Source organism: Pleurodeles waltl, chromosome 4_1, assembly GCF_031143425.1.
Source record: "Pleurodeles waltl isolate 20211129_DDA chromosome 4_1, aPleWal1.hap1.20221129, whole genome shotgun sequence".
Lineage (NCBI taxonomy): Eukaryota > Metazoa > Chordata > Amphibia > Caudata > Salamandridae > Pleurodeles > Pleurodeles waltl.
Window position 1 is genome coordinate 42151266 of NC_090442.1, and position 17514 is coordinate 42168779.

Consider the following 17514-nt stretch of genomic DNA (forward strand, 5'->3'; position numbering starts at 1 on the left):
CGTAAGGCAAAAAGTCCAACAACTGCTTTATCTACAAAAACCAAACAAACTATATTTGATACATATTCTTGAAATCTATTGACAACTGTACTTACCTGCAACAAAGACCTTCTGGTTCTCGAAATGAATTAATAAAATATATTTTTTGCTATATATAACAACTGGCCTTGAGTTTGTCATTGAGTGTGTGCCTCATTTCTTGACTGTGTGTATACAACAAATGCTTTGCACTACCCTATGATAAGCCTAACTTCTCTATCACACTGCCACAAAAGAGAGCATTAGTATTATCTACTTTAGCCTCTGTTGAGCCTCTGGGGAACCCCTGGACTCTGTGCACACTATGCTTCGTTTTGGTATAGTATATACAGAGACAGCTTCCTATACCCAACAGCTGAGAAGATTTATTGGTCTGACCTCTGGTACATGCCTAGGCACATGGTTAACGAGGAAAAGGTTGTGGTGTTAAGGAGCTGACAAAGAAACACAATCACTTTACTCAGGGATACCTATACGCATGCTTGGACGCACAGATCATACTTCATGTTTTTCTCATGAAATTAGGCTGTGATTGTCTCTGTGTAAGAATATCTGCGAATATCCAAAATCTTGAAGCAAGAGTCAGGCCTCGAAAAATTCGAAAAATGTTACTAGACCTGCAGGTAGAATAACTTGAATAATCTACTCGACCTAACTGTAATGTACTTGACCCGTAAACGGGTCTCAAATTGTGTGATTCTATACAGTTAGTTTACAGACCCACCTTTTTCTTCATTCTCACATACGAGTGCACCTTCAAATATGTGAGCTCAGCGTTTTGCTGCCCAAAAAAACTATTTTATTTGATAAAACAGACAAAATGTTTGCTCCATGTGTAATAAGAATCTAGCCCACATATAGGGGACAAAGGATCCATGACTTGCATCTTGTTTACTAATAGCATTGCCATCAAGGCAAGAGTGTTTCTCAGTTTATGTTTAAACACTCACTTTCAATAAATATATTACTAAAGTATGATGTGGTTGTAGGAAAGTTGTCTCTTTTTAGCATGGTTACTCCCACTGTTTGCCTGCTGTGAGTGTGTTTAGACTGTGTTCACTGGGATACTCTCAACCAGTGCTAACGCGTCCGAACCTTGATAATTTAACTTACAAGGGGACTCGTTTTATGCCAATGAATCTTTTGACCACGTTTGGGGACTTCCCAGAACGAGATATCGGTTTAGTATTTCAATAAATAGATCAATAGCCTCATCAATATTCACAATAACTAATCAATCAAGCTAATCAATAACATTTAATAAGAGTCAAACATACCATGACCTTTCAGCCATGAATAACCACACAAATCTAGTAAGATTTAGGATATTTATTCCCTATTAGTTACACTCTAGTATCATATTTATTAGTCGCAATATCAATAAGCACATCAATACCACTATTATTTGGCAACTCGAGTAAGACTTTATCAAAGCATAGGTCATGAACATTAGAACAAAGCACGACGTCAACATGAATTAACTTTAGCAGAGTATCATTAGTACATTATTCAACAAAGCAAGGATTCAGTCATTTGTCTATTTGCACCCGATATTAGTAAACTCCTTAACTAACCTCGAATTAGCATCAGCATGTTGGGCTTCATGCAAAACAATCTGGCAACATGAATTTGGAAAACATCTAACTATGGCCTCTATCAAAAGAGCAGTTGGTACCTAGAAAGAAAAGGCAAACAGACAATTACAATTTATCATCAGATAGTTACCCCTCCAACGAATCAGCAAACAGCATCAGTCTTCATCCTCAGGACATCAGTCGATTCACCATCAGCCAGGATAAAACAGGTAAGTCTCAGTGGGCATAGCAAGAAAAGGCTCTTCCCTCATAAGGAGAAGTACATAGCAGGCAAGGAATAAGGTGGGGATGGTTTAAGGTATAAGACAAAGTCTCTCAGAATGGCAAAGGATGAAGAATGGCAGAGTGATAGCTCAGTACTGGCTCCGTAATGGCTGATTTCTCCTTGGGTCACGCCGTTATATCAAAGTTGTCGAACAAGTCTCTAATTTCCCATTGGGCAATATTTGGTGCATCGTTATCTCTGTCCAATAATCTGTCACACACCTTTCTAGAATCTTCACCTGAGACAGTTCTCATGCAGTTGATTGGCTCCTGTGATTGACGGGTGGAATGTCAGATCCGAAAAGTTACACTTGTCGCTCCAGTCAGTTTTTCCATTGTCTTCTCCTAGTCCAGGCGACCTTGCACCTGTTGCGAATTACACTGTTGCATTCGGCAAGAATGTCTCCTTGAGTAAGTCGGGTCCCATGAGAAAGAATTTACTACAGCTACACACATATCTCTAGCTTCTGGAAAAGTACAACTTCGTGTCCTTCAGGAAAGCAGCACATTGCACGTTAGAAACCCCCGTTAATATGAGACCAGGCAGCTAGGCCCAGACCCTTGCTAACTAAGGCCTAGTGATTAATTTAACATAACCCTAATACATAACTCTTAAAGCTAATGCAAAATCATACATTAGTACATTGTTAATTCATCATTAGTCAGTTTCATTAATCATCGTATACATTGGTGGCCACTCCCTATGGGCACATTTCAAACGTGTGCATTAGTACTACATTAACACATTTTCTATGCAGCTTCATTAGACATTATATTCCAAGCTTTTCATGTTAATATTGATTATAAAAGTCACACTCCAACACCATGCCCGGGTGACTGTGCTCTCTCCCTCTAAAATGTGGTTGCTTGGAGCTTCACACAACCCACATTTGGCATACTAGTGCCCCCATAGAAGTCCCTAGTATATGGTACCCAGGACAATGGGGCACCAGGGTTCCCCATGGGCTGCAGCATGTGTCATGCCACCCATGAGAGCCCATATAAAATATGTCTGCAGGCACGTCATTGCAGCCTGCATGAAAAAGTGCATGCACCTTTTCACTACACGTCACTGCACCAAGTCACTGTAAGTCACCCCATGGCAGACCCTCCTAGCCCAGAGGGCTAGGTGCAAGTACCTGTGTGTGAGGGCACCCCTGCATGAGCAGATGTGCCCCACAAATTCTATCTCCATTTCCCTGGACTTCGTGAATGAGGGGAAGCCATTTTACCCGTGTACTGGATATAGGTCACTACCTATGTCCAGCTACATAATGGTAACTCTGAACCTAGGCATGTTTAGTATCAAACATGTCGAAATCATGCCTCTATACTGTTGCCAGCATTGATTGTATGATTCCATGCACTCTGGGAGCCCCTTAGAAGACCCCAACCCCAATGCTCCTGCCAGCTTTCTTGGGTTTTCCGGGCAGCCCACGCTGCTGCCAACCCTCAGATGGGTTTCTGCCCTCCTGCTGCTTGATCAGCTCAAGCCCAGGATGGTAAAACAAAGGATTTCCCTTGGGAGAGGGAGGCAACACCCTCTCCATTTGGAAATAGGTGTTACATGGTTTTCGAGGGGTAGCCTCCCAAAGCCACTGGTATGCTTTGAAGGGCACATTTGGTTCCCTCCTTGCATAAACCAGTCTGCACCAATTCAGGGACCTCCAGTCCCTGCACTGGAACAAAACTGGACAATGGAAAGGGGAGTAACCACTCCCTTGTCCATCACCACCCCAGGGGTGGTGCCCAGAGCTTCTCCAGAGGTCTACTTGATTCTGCCATCTTGAATCCAAGGTGGGCAGAGGCCCTTGGGAGCATATGAGTGGCCAGGTCAGGCATGTAATGTCCTGGCCAGACTAGGTGACCAATCCCCCTTCCAGGTCTATTTAGAGTCTCCTTCTTGGGTGGGTCCTCAGATTTGATGTGCACGATTACAGAAGGACTCCTCTGCAATGTTTGCTTCGACTTCTGGCCACTGGAAGCACAACTGGACTTCACAGGAACCTACAATCTACAGCTACAGTGATGCCTCTGCTCTGAAACATTGTTTCTCTGGCTCCTTCCAGCAACTGCAACATTTCCCCATATGTGCATCCTCTGAGGGCAGCATGTATTCAGTCTGCACAAGAAGAAGAAGGAATCTCCCTTGGAGTGAAGCCACTCCCCTGCATCTGCAGGCACCAACTGCAATGACGACGGGCTGTGTGGATCTCCTCTCCTCCAGAGCTGCGTGGATCGTGCATCATGAGTGGTGGTCTGGAGTGGTCCTCTTCGGCCTCTCTACCAGCTATCTAACTTGGAAGACGGTAAGCCCTTGCATCTCCATGCCGAACAGTACCCCCGTGCACCGCGTCTCTTGCAGCTACCAAGGCCTGTTGGCATCTTCTCCAAGGGATCCTCAGGCTCCGTGTAGCACCAGTACTCTTCCCTGTGACACACAGCCCTCTGTGTGCTTCTTCTTCGACTCCTTCCAAAGTATGCTGTGTGGACCTCACCGCGACTCCTGTGCTTGCTGCTTGTGGGTCGCCTGTGGGGGCTGCCTCCTCTTTCTGTGACTCTCCTCACTGCTGAGGGTCTCTTGGGACTCCTGTGTCCCCTTCCTGGGATGAGTCGTCCTGGACCATGATGGTCCCCGGCAGCTCCACATTTCTCCTACCAAAGCATTTGCCTTTGCCAGGGCTTTTTGGTGGGTTTTCCACACTACTGACCGACTCCAATCCTTCTTCCGGCGTGGGATGCTGATTACATCACTCCAGGAACTCTTCAGCTGCTCAAGTGCTGCACTGCTGACCGTCTTTGTCCACCGTCGACCTGGTCCTGCATCCACAAACGGGTGGGTAGTGGCTTCTGCCACCACTGAACACTCTAATGTGAACTGGACTTGGTCTCCTTCTTTTCCAGGTCTTCCTCTTCCAGAATCCACCTTTGGTTTCTTGCAGTCTTGTCTGGGTCTTGCAATATCCTTCTCTGAAGTCCTTGTGGTGGGTTTGGGGAGAACAGATATTTACCTCTTTTCTCCTAGTCACTCAGGGACACTCTGGTACGTACCTTGTGGGTTTCCTAGTTCCTCCAGTTCCCTTCTACCAATTCCACTTCCTTGGGTGGGGGCCTGACTTTCGCATTCCACTTTCTTAGTATATGGTTTGGTCCCCCCAGGCCTTCAGTATTGCCTATTGCTTCACTGTTTTCTATTGCTTTCTATTCTAATTCCTGACTTCTAATGTACATATAATAGTGTGTTTACTTACCTCCTGTTGGGGTATTGACTATATAGTATTTTAGTATTTGTGTCACTGAAATAAAGTACCTTTAGTTTTGTAACACTATGTGGTTCTTTCATGTGTGTAAGTGTTGTGTGACTACAGTGGTATTGCATGAGCTTTGCATGTCTCCTAGATACGTCTTGGCTGCTCATCCATAGCTACCTCTAGAGAGCCTGGTTTCCTAGTGTAGGAAAGTACCATCTTGCCTGGCATGTTACCCCCATATTTCACTGTATATATGTTGTTTTAGTTGTATGTGTCACTGGGACCCTGCCAGCCAGGGCCCCAGTGCTCATAAGTGTGCCCTATATGTGTTACCTGTGTTATGACTAACTGTCTCACTGAGGCTCTGCTATCCAGAACCTCAGTGGTTATGCTCTCTCATTTCTTTCCAAATTGTCACTAACAGGCTAGTGACCAATTTCACCAATTTATATTGGCATACTGGAATACCCTTATAATTCCCTAGTATATGGTACTAAGGTACCCAGGGTATTGGGGTTCCAGGACATCCCTATGGGCTGTAGCATTTCTTGTGCCACCCATAGGGAGATCTGAAAATTCTTACACAGGCCTGCCAGTGCAGCCTGAGTGAAATAACATCCACGTTATTTCACAGCCATTTACCACTGCACTTAAGTAACTTATAAGTCACCTATATGTCTAACCTTTACCTGGTAAAAGTTGGGTGCTAAGTTACTTAGTGTGTGGGCACCCTGGCACTAGCCAAGGTGCTCCCACATTGTTCAGGGCAAATTCCCCGGACTTTGTGAGTGCGGGGACACCATTACACACGTACACTATACATATGTCACAACATATGTATAGCGTCACAATGGTAACTCCGAACATGGCCATGTAACATGTCTAAGATCATGGAATTGTCACCCCAATGCCATTCTGGCATTGGGGAGACAATTCCATGATCCCCCGCGTCTCTAGCTCAAACCCGGGTACTGCCAAACTACCTTTCCTGGGGTTTCACTGCAGCTGCTGCTGCTGCCAACCCCTCAGACAGGTTTCTGCCCTCCTAGGGTCCAGCCAGGCTTGGCCCAGGAAGGCAGAACAAAGGACTTCCTCAGAAAGAGGGTGTTACACCCTCTCCCTTTGGAAAAAGGTGTCAGGGCTGGGGAGGAGTAGCCTCCCCCAGCCTCTGGAAATGCTTTGATGGGCACAGATGGTGCCCATCTCTGCATAAGCCAGTCTACACCGGTTCAGGGATCCCCCATCACACCAGGCCAGCTTCCTACAGCAATAGCATACTGTCATTTACAGAAACTAAGTTTCCAAGAAATGTCCAAAAACCTTCCCACTAACTTTTAGCTTTACTGATAAAACTATAAAGAGTATTAACAATAATCTGTGAAATTTGGGTTTCAAAAAACATATTTATCTTTAGCACATCGCCAAGTAAAGAGTTCTGATTTGTTTTCGTCCTTTTAAATTATTCTTTTCATCACACATAAGTACAAAAAAATAAGCTTTCACAACAATTGAAATATATTTTGAGACAATTGTATAGTTGATTTACTCTTAAATTAAAGACAGTAGGTGTCAGGTTTTTCCTAACAAACAACATTTAAATAACTCTTTTTACGGCAGGTGTGAGAAGATCATCTTACAAAATCCTGGAACTCTGCAGCGAGAAGGGAAATTAATTGGAAGACAAACTGACTTTTGACCTCTGTCTCTCAACACAAAGCAAATGTGAAAACATAACAAGATTTAAAGGGGCCTTTATTGCTCCTTTACTTTCTGACTGAACAGAACACCTGTTCATTGTCAACTCACCAGAAGGGGCGAGGAGGCCCTAAAAATAGTTCGACCTGATAAAAAATGACTTGCCATGGCGAGTGGTCCAGTACATTTTTAGAGGCCTGAGAGTCTTGCAGCCGCACCCTGTCATGTACTTACACAACTGCACAGGAAGCTAAAGCTTAAATTCACTAATATGGATCCAAATTGAAATCAACAACTACAGCAGCAAGGAAATGCATTCACAAGAAGAGGAACGGCTGGTTTGCTGCTATGGTGTACATGCAGTAATCTGCAGATCTGTGTCATAAACCGCCAGCATTAAGGACAAAAACTCATGAGGGACTAGAGTTTTCACTCTGTAGGATTAACAGAGGCTAAAGTAGATAATATGAATGCTCTTTTGTAGTAGTGTGGTCAAGCAGTTAGTGTAGGGTACTGCAAAGCATTTGTTGTAAACACACAGACAATAGAAGCAGCCCACACTCAATGACTGAACTCCAGACCAATGGTTTTTATATATCAAAAATATAGTTTCTTAATTTATTTTTAGAACCACAAGATTCAAGTTACAAGAAAGCACCTTAAAAGTTTCCTATCTCACACAGAGTAAACCGGTTATATAGTAACGGTAATACAGTTTTTGAAATATTGGCAATTATCTGTTTTAAAAATGGACACAGTACAATTTTCAGTAACAGTTCCTGGGGAGAAGAAATGTTAGTTTGGTTTACAGGTAAGTACAACACATACAGTTTCAATCTCCGGGTTTTAGGAAGTCCACCAGTTGGGGTTCAGGTTAACCCAAACACCCACCACCAGCAACACAGGGCTGGTCGGGTGCAGAGGTCTAAGATGAGCAATTTTAACGTGGGGTCCCATGGAGACAGGGGGTACTCGGAATCAGGTCTGCCTGCAGGTAAGTACCCGCACCTCGGTGGGCAGACCAGGTGGGGTTAGAAGAGCACTGAAGGGGCCTCAAGTAAGCACCAAATACACACCCTCAGTGGCACAGGGGCGGCCCGGGTGCAGAGTGCAAACGGGACTTTGCGTTTTCAATGCTGGTCTATGAGGAGACCCAGGGGTCACTTAGAGGCTGCAGGCGAGGTCTAGAGGGGTGTCACGGGCACACCACCGGTCGGGCAGGGAGGACGGCCACCTGCTGAATGTAGAGCCAATGGCTACTGTCCCTGAGGGTGCAGAAAGACCTGGGTGTTCACATGTCACAGACATGGTTGTTCTTCACCCAGTTTGTGTGTCACACCAGCAGTGATGGCTTATAATTCATTAAATACATGCAGGAGTTAAATTAGGCAGCTTGTTTCTAATTTTCCTGTTTCTGTGGGTCATTCTTTGTAGTTAATACGACTGTGTACCCACAAACAACACTCCGAAGTGGGGATCAAATGAAGTTCTGAAATTCTGGTTTTATAGCATATTTGCCTCTTAAAATATTGATCTGGAGTCCTCCGTATGTCGTGTCAAGGAAGTGTTTAAATGTTACATAGATGGTCCTCCTTGCTTGAGATGCCTGAAGAGTTTGTCCCACTTTGCAAGCAGCTGAGGTTCCAGACTCTATAAACAGTATACAGAATGCTGCACCTTAACCAACCACAAAGCCTTACAAAAATTGAAAACTGACATGGAGCTGCACGTAGGCCCAGAGATATGGGAGTTTTGCTGCAGATGCACCAAATACATTTGTACTAAATATAGGCATAACATACTCCATTTGAAATTATTAAACAGGATGTGTTGCTCTCCCAGTTATCCACACTAAACCCCACATCTGTGTGGACCCTAGTTGACTCCTGGCAAGTTTCTTCAGTCCTCCATATTCTACACTGCTCATTTAGGCAACACTTTATCATACAATAACCTAAGAGAAATAGACATGAATGGGGCTGAGTCCTGACCTAGGAGCAGGGAGAGACCGTAGCTGCAAATAATCCCTCAGTCACTCTGCGTAGTTCTAGAATGAACAGTATCATGATTTCCCTAGAAGAAAGATCCCTTTTCCACTTAGCAGCCCCCATTGAGTTTGAGCAATTTATACTTCCAATGGAGTAATATTGCAGTAATACTGAAGTGGGGAGCCAGGTCCAGCCTGGAGGCTGCAACTGCCACAGAGACATCATAGTTAATAATCTCTACTGGGAGGCACCAACTGGTACGTCAGATCAATGTTGTAAAGACAGCCAGGAGGGCCCTTGCTGTTAAAGACAGATGTTCCCAGCAAGTGAAATCTGCAAACCCTGACCCGCTACATCCCCCGCGACCAGAGTCATGGGGAGGGAGTGTCTACCGCACATGCTGTACAGGCTGAGCTGCAACTCATCCAAAAGCATGAAAACACAGGGTTTTACCTGCACACAGAGTCAGAGACTGATTCTTGTGGACAAAACCTCAATGCTGTTAAATCCTTTTAACCAAGGGTACTGAAACTACCTTGAGCTATCTGCACCTGTGCCTCATTCTTGACTATTCTGTACAGCTTTGAGTGAGTCTGCTCTGAGCTATATGTACCTGTGCCTCATTCTTGCCTCCTCCCTACAGCTATGGTCCATCACTGCATGAGACTGCTTTGCGTTATTGTTAGAAATGGGGTCTCTGGTTGGCAGTCAGTTTGCACTCTGTCCAAGCAGGGACCCTCACTCTTGTCATGGTAAAGGAGAAACACACCTGGTTAATCCTCACTCAACCCCTTGGTAGCTTGGCATGAGCAGGAAGACTGAACCCAGAAGCAATGTGTAAAGTATGTGTACCAACACACACAGTAACACAGTGAAAACGCTACAAAATGGACACCACACCAATTTAGGAAAATAGATAATATTTATGTAAATCAAACAAGACCAAAATGACAATAATGCAACATATATAAGTCAAAATATGCATTTTCAGAAGAATAAGGCCCTCATTCCGACTTTGACCGGCGGCGGTCGCCGCCGGCCTGTCGGGGGCCGCCAGAATACCGCTGCGCGGTCAAAAGACCGCCGCGGTAATTCTGACTTTCCCGCTGGGCTGGCGGCCGCCTTCAGGCCGCCCGCCAGCCCAGCGGGAAAGATGCTTCCACGATGAAGCCGGCTCGGAATCGAGCCGGCGGAGTGGAAGCTGTGCGACGGGTGCAGTGGCACCCGTCGCGTATTTCACTGTCTGCCAAGCAGACAGTGAAATACTTGTAGGGGCCCTCTTACGGGGGCCCCTGCAATGCCCATGCCAGTGGCATGGGCACTGCAGGGGCCCCCACGGGCCCCGCGACCCCCCCTACCGCCATCCGGTTCCCGGCGGTCGGACCGCCGGGATCTGGATGGCGGTAGGGGGGGTCGGAATCCCCTCGGCGGCGCAGCAAGCTGCGCCGCCTTGGAGGATTCAATGGGGTGGCGGGACACTGGCGGGAGACCGCCAGTGTTGCCGGTCCGACCGCGGCTTTACCGCCGCGGTCGGAATCCCCATTGGAGCACCGCCGGCCTGTCGGCGGTGCTCCCGCGGTCCTCCGCCCTGGCGGTCTTTGACCGCCAGGGTCAGAATGACCGCCTAAGAGTCTTACTCCATAGAAAACAATGGAAATTCCATTGTGCGTCGGAAAAGTCAGCGGTGCGTCAATTCCTTACTTGCAAATGAGGCCGTGTGTCGTTTCTTCTCGGGTCGGGTAGGCGATATGTTGGTTTTCTCCCTCGAAAGAGGGCGATGCATTGATTTCCAAGCAGGGCACCTCGGATCCGCACAAGTTCACAATGACTTTGACCCCCAGGGATGATGAGTGAGGAATCCGGTCGGACGGTGTTAGAAAGCCGCGCTACATGGGGTTTGCATCATTATCAGCAGCTGCAAGCGGGTGTTGCGTTGTTTCTCCAACCACGATGTGTTGATCTCCCAGCCGTGATGCATGTGGAGCGTTGATTCTTGCCGCAAAGCGGGTGGCACGTTGTTAGAAATGGGGTCTCTAGTTGGCAGAGGTGTTCACCTTTGTCCTAATAGGGACCACAATCCTAGTCAGGGTAAGTCACGCACAGTCCAAATTATCCTGTGCCCACTTTCTGGTAGCTTGTCACCGAGCAGTGAGGCTTAACATAGAAGGCAATGTATAAAGTATTTGTGCAATAAATCATACAGTAACTGTTAGAAATGGGGTCTTTGGTTGTCAGTCAGGTTACCCCCTGTCCAAGCAAGGACCCTCTCTCTTGTCAGGGTAAGTCACACACAATTCAAATTATCCTGTGCCCACCCTCTGGTAGCTTGGCACTGAGCAGTCAGGCCTAACTTAGAAGGCAATGTGTAAAGTATGTGTGCAATAAATCTTGCAGTAACACAGTATAACACCACAAAAATACACCACACAGGTTTAGAAAAATATAAAACATTTATCTGATCAAATGCAGGTCAAAACTATCATGATTTGATAAGTACACAATGAAATATCACTTCAGCAAATGATAAAAAGAGTCTTAAGTTCTTAAAAAGCAATAAGTGTCTCTTGCTAGCACAAAGTACTTGATTTGCGTCTAAATTATCCGCAAGGGACCGCAGAGGAGGAGATGCATGGAAAACGAGGAGGTATTAGTCGGTTTCTCTGGGCAAACATAGACAATGTGGTGATGTTTTTCCATGCGTAAAGGGCTTTGTGTCGATTTCCGGTGCGCAGACTTGAATCCTCTTCAGGTTGCGGGGTATTTGGACGCCCCAGGGATGATGCAGAGAAATCCTGGGCATGCAGGACGAAGTAATAGGAGCTGCGCTGATCCGGTGGGTGATGCAGGGAAATTTCTGTCGCACAGCAGGCGCTGCGTCGATTCTTCCTCGCATGAAGTCGGGCTGCATCGTTCTGGCTTGGCAGTGCGTCGATCCAGTAGATCATGCATCGAAGTTCCGGTTGCAACGCTGGTGCTGCGTCGATCTCCACTTGGGGAGCCGGGCTGCGTCGCTCCGGTTCGGCGTGCAGTGATTTTCTCACTGAGGTGCAGGCTCTGCATCGATTCCGGCAGGCTGTGCGTCGATTTTAGCCGCACAAGGAGTTCTTTCCAAAAAGTGGATGGAGGCAGGCAAAAAATAGGGGTGACCACCCTAAGGCTGTCAGGTCTAACAGTAACACAGTGAAAATACCACAAAAATACACCACGTAGGTTTAGAAAAATATAAGATAATTATCTGATTCAATTAAGGTCAAAACGATAAAGATTCAATAAGCACAAGTTGAGATATCACTTATGCAAGATTGAAAAGAGTCTTAAATGTTAGAAATCAACAGTTGTCTCTTGTTTGCACAAAGTACCTGGTTTGCGTAAAAAATAACACCATTGAGACCTCAGGGAGAAGATGTGTGGAAAAATAAGGTGTGCATCGGAATTTTCGGCGCGGCACAGACAATGGGTCATTTCTTTCCATGCTGCAAGGGGCTTTGCGTTGATTTCCGGCACGCAGTCTTGGTTCCTCACTGAGATGCTGGGAGCCTTTTGACGCCCAAGGACAATGAGTGGAAATCCTGGAAGTGTGGGACAAAGTCACAGGCGTTGCGTCAATCCGGTATGGCGATGCATCACATTTTCTGTCGCACGGCATTCGCTGTGTCGATTATTCACTCGGGAAGTCCTGCTGCATCATTCTGGCTCGGCTGTGCGTCAATCCAGTACAGCTATGCATTGCATTTTCCGTCTGCAAAGCAGGCTCTTCATCAATTCTTCACTCCGGAGTTGGGCTGCGTAGTTCCGGTTCAGCTGTGCGGCAATTTTCTCATCGCAATGTGGGCTGTGGTTGTTTCCAGCAGGCTGTGCGTCGATTTGCGGCACACAAGGAGTTCCTTGAAGAGCTGAAGTCTTTTTGGCCTTGAGACTTCAGAAAACAGTAGGCAAGCTCAATCCAAGTCATTGGAGAGCACTTCTCAGCAAAGTCAGAGGGCAGCAGGGCAGCAGTCCTTCACAGCAAAGCAGTCCAGATGAGTCCTTTGAGTAGCCAGGCAGTTCCTCTTGACATGTTGCAGGTTCAGGTCCCGAAGTGTCTGATTTGATGGGGTCAGAGACCCATTTTATATACCCAAAAATGCCTTTGAAGTGGGGAAGACTTCAAAGAGTGGTTTTCAAGTGCACAAGTTCCCCTTTCAGTATAGTTTTGTCTGCCAGGGTCCCAGTAGGGAGTTTGACAGTCCATTGTGTGAGGGCGGGCCACTAGCCTTTGAAATGGAAGTGTCAGGCCCTCCACTCTCCCAGCCCAGGAAGACCTATCCAGTACGTAGATGAGTGCAGGTGTGACTGAGTATCCTGTGTTTGTGGTTGTCGGGGTGAAATGCATAAGGGAGCTGTCAACCAGCCCAGACGTAGATTGGAGACAGGCTGAGAGGCAGAGATGGATTTTAAGTGCAGAGAAATGCCCACTTTCTAAAAGTTAGATTTCTAAAATAGTAATATAAAATCCAACTTCACCAATAAACAGGAATTTGTATTACCATTCTGGCCATACTAAATATGACCTGGTTATCCATTTCTGTTCAGAATCCACCACTCAAACAGTATATGAGAGCATCCCTAACGCTAGTCTATGAAAGGAGCGGGTCTCACGGTAGTGGAAAACAAATTTAGTAGTTTTCTTCTACCAGGACACATAAAGAACAAATGCACATGCCCTACCTTTTACCTACATAGCAGCCTGCCCTATGGGTTACCATGGGCCAACCTTAGGGGTGCACATATCTAGAAAAGGGAGTTTAAGGCTTGGCAAGTACTTTTAAATGCCAATTTGAAGTGGCAGTGAAACTGCACACACAGTCCTTGCAATGGCAGGCCTGAGACATGGTTAAGGGGCAACTTATGTGGGTGGCACAAACAGTGTTGCAGGCCCACTTGTAGCATTTTTTACAGACCCTGGGCACATGTAGAGCACTTTACTAGGAACTTACAAGTAGATCAAATATGCCAATTGGGTATGAGCCAATGTTACCTTGTTTTTAGGGAGAGAGCACATGCTCGTTAGCACTGGTTAGCAGTGGTAAAGTGTCCAGAGTCCTAAAGCCAGCAAAAATGAGGTCAGAAAAAGAAGAGGAGGAAGGCAAAAAGTTTGGGGTGACCTTTCAGAGAGGCCATTTTCCAACATTGTTTCTTCTGTGTCTCTCCTTCGCGTTCATGGGGGCATTTGCGCTTTGAATCATCTTGCACTGCTGCCCTGCAGTACCTCCTGCCCATCTCTCAGTTTCTTGTTCATGTCTGTAAGTCCCCGCCACCCCTCCCACGTTGTTGCTTGTTTCTTTTGTGTCTCTGCTTCGCGCTTATGCTCATGAGGGCCATGGCGCTTTGTATCGGCTCGCACTGCTGTCCCCAGGAATCTCCCACCCGTCCCTTAGCTTCCTGTTCGTTTCTGCTCACCCCCACCTCCCCTCCCACGTCGTTGCTCATTTCTTTTGTGTCTCTCTTCGCGCTCATTCTCATGGGGGCCATGGCACTTTGAATCAGCTTGCACTGCTGTCCTACAGCACCTTGTGCCTATCCCTCAGTTTCCTGTTAGTGTCTGACCATCCCCACCACCCCTCCCACGTTGTTGCTGGTTTTGAGTGGCTTTTACGTGGTTTTGAAGATTTGACTGCGGTAACTACTGTATGCGCACTGTTAATGGTTTGTTATTGTGTCTGTTTTTAACCATCCTCGCTTCAGCCTTTCCCGTGCTCACAATGTTATCTCAGCTGAAGAATGAGTTAAGAGCCTTATAGGCCATGGGTCTCACGCTGCACCCTTGCACAGCGTGTCATCCTCCTTGCGTCGGTCCAAGTCACATATACAGGCGCTTAACAATCACCCCCTGGCTGCAGCCAAAGACTTGCGAGATGGAGTCACTGCTCGGAATATGTAGATGCTTCTAAATAATTGTACTTTTTTCGCTCGCCCACTGTAAAGGGAGTTCAGTCATTGGGGCTCCATCATCTTTCCACGTTTTAGAAAGGCATCTGCAATCGCTGCTGGTTCTAGGCGCATGTAAAGCTTGTTTACCAACTGTCCCTACTGTCTAATTCAGTGACACTCATGTTTCTACTGCTGCAGTTTGAGCATGAGCTTTCTCTGCTACTGACATATATCTGTAACAGGTGCATTAATCCTTTTAGCTGCTTCGTCGCCATAGGTCTAGAACGAAGTCAGAAATATCCAAATGAAAATTGTAGCTGGACATGAAAAATGCAATGGACATGATGGAACTCTGTGTGTCCGAAGTGTTTCTTCAGCACACTAGGTGGCACTGTGGCTTAATAATATGCAGTTATAAGTGGAACATAGTTTGCAGCAAACTAGCGTATGGGCGTGAGTTAGTGTAGGAAGTTGGCTCTGTATATACTATCTCAAAGAGAGAGCTAGTGTGCACAGAATCCAAGGGTTCCCCTTAGAGGTTGATAGTGGCAAAATTAGATAATACCAATGCTCTATTTTGTGGTAGTGTGGTGGAGCAGTAGGCTTATCAGAGGGTAGTGTTAAGCATTATTGTACACCCACAGGCAAATGAGAAAACACACTCAAAGACTTAACTCCAGGCCAATAAGTTTTTATATAGAAGAATATTTTTTCTTCATTTAATTTAGAACCACAAGATTCAGAATTCAGTTTTGGCAACAATGTCAGTAAGCTATTTTAAAAATGGACACAGTGCAAAAATCAACAGTTCCCGGGGGAGGTAAGTATTGGTTCGTTTTTCAGGCAAGTAAAGCACTTACAAGTTCAGTCTCCGTTGGAGGTTCAAGTCAACCCCAAACACCCAGCACCAGCAACACAGGGTCGATCAGGTGCAGAGGTCAAAGTAGGGCCCAAATAGAATAGGCGCCTATGGAGAATAGGGGTGTTCCGGTTCCAATCTGCCAACAGGTAAGTACCTGCGTCCTCAGGGAGCAGACCAGTGGGGTTTTGTGGGGGGGTCACAAACAGGCACACCAAATACACCCTCAGCGGCACAGTGGCGGCCAGGTGCAGTGTGCAAAGTAGGTGTCGGGTTGTGGATAGAATTCAATTAGAGGCCCGGGGTCCCTCTGGCGATGCAGGCAAGGCACAGGGGGGCTTCTCTGGCCAGTCACCGACTGGGCATGGATGAGGGCCACCTGCTGGTCACTCCTGCACCGGCAGTTGGTTTCTCCCAGGCCTGGGGGCTGCGGGTGCAGTACTTCTTCCAGGCGTCGGGTTCTTTGTTACCGGGTAATCACAGTCAGGGGGAGCCTATGGATCCTCTCTGCATGCGTCACTGTGGGGGCGCAGGGAGGTCATCTCAGGGTGTCCACGTCGTGGGAGTCGCCTGGGGGTCCTCTCTGCAGTGCTGGTTCTTCTGGACACAAGCCGGGGGCATCGGGTGCAGAGTGTTGGGGACTCACGCTTCCGGAGTGAGGCTGGAGTCCCTATAAAGATGGTTGTTTCTTGGTTTCTTGGACAGAGCCGCTGTCCACAGGAGTTTCTTGGTCCTTTGGGTGCAGGGCAGTCCTCTGAGTTGGCAGAGATCACTGGTCCCGCTGGATGCATAGCTGTGCAGGTTCTTTGAGTCTGGAGACAGGCCGGTAAGGCTGGGGCCAAGTCAGTTGTCATCTCCATCGTCTCTGCGGGGCTTTCAGGTCAGCAGTCGTTCTTCTTGTTGCAGGTCATCAGGAATCTGAACTCCTGGGTTCAGACTCACCCCTAAATACTCAATTTAGGGGTGTGTTTAGGTCTGGGGGGCAGTAGCCAATGGCTACTGTCCTTGAGGGTGGCTACACCCTCTTAGTGCCTCCTCCCTGTGGGGAGGGGGGCACATCCCTAATCCTATTGCAGGGGAATCCTCCAAAACAAGATGGAGGATTTTCTAAGACAGGGGTCACCTCAGCTCAGGACACCTTAGGGGCTATCCTGGCTGGGGGGTGACTCCTACTTGTTTTTCTCACTATCTCCTCCGAACTTGCTGCCAAAAGTGAGGGCTGTGTCTGGAGGAGCGGGCTTCTCCACTAGCTGGAGTGCCCTGGGGCCCTGTAACACCAGACTTGAGCCATTGAGGCTCACCACCAGGTGTTACAGTTCCTGCAGGGTAAGGTGTGAAGCACCTTCACCCAGTACAGGCTTTGTTCCTAGCCCCAGGGTGACAAAGACACTCACCCCATGTGGCCAGAAACCTGTTTGGATATGGCAGGCTGGCAAAAACTGGTAGCACAAGTAGTTGGACTGGCATACAGGGGGCATCTCTAAGATGTCTTCTGTGTGCATTTCTCAATCAATCCCACACTGGCATCATTGTGGATTTATTGTGCTGAGAAGTTTGATACCAAACTTCCCAGAATTCAGTGTAGCCATTATGGAACTGTGGAGTTCATGTTTGACAAACTCCCAGGCCATATACTCTTTATGGCTACCTTGCACTTACAATGTCTAAAAATTGGCTTAGACACCTTAGGGGCATAGTGCTCATGCAACTATGCCCTCAGCTGTGGTATCGTACACCCTGTCTTAGGGTTGTAAGGCCTGCTAGAGGGGTGACTTATCTATGCCACAGGCAGTGGGTTGTGGGCATGGCACTCTGAGGGCAGTGCATGTTGACTCAGGGGGTCATTACAACCTCAGCGGTCTTTTAACAAGACTGCTGAGGGACCGCCGTGCGGAAGATCGGCAGTAGTGGCT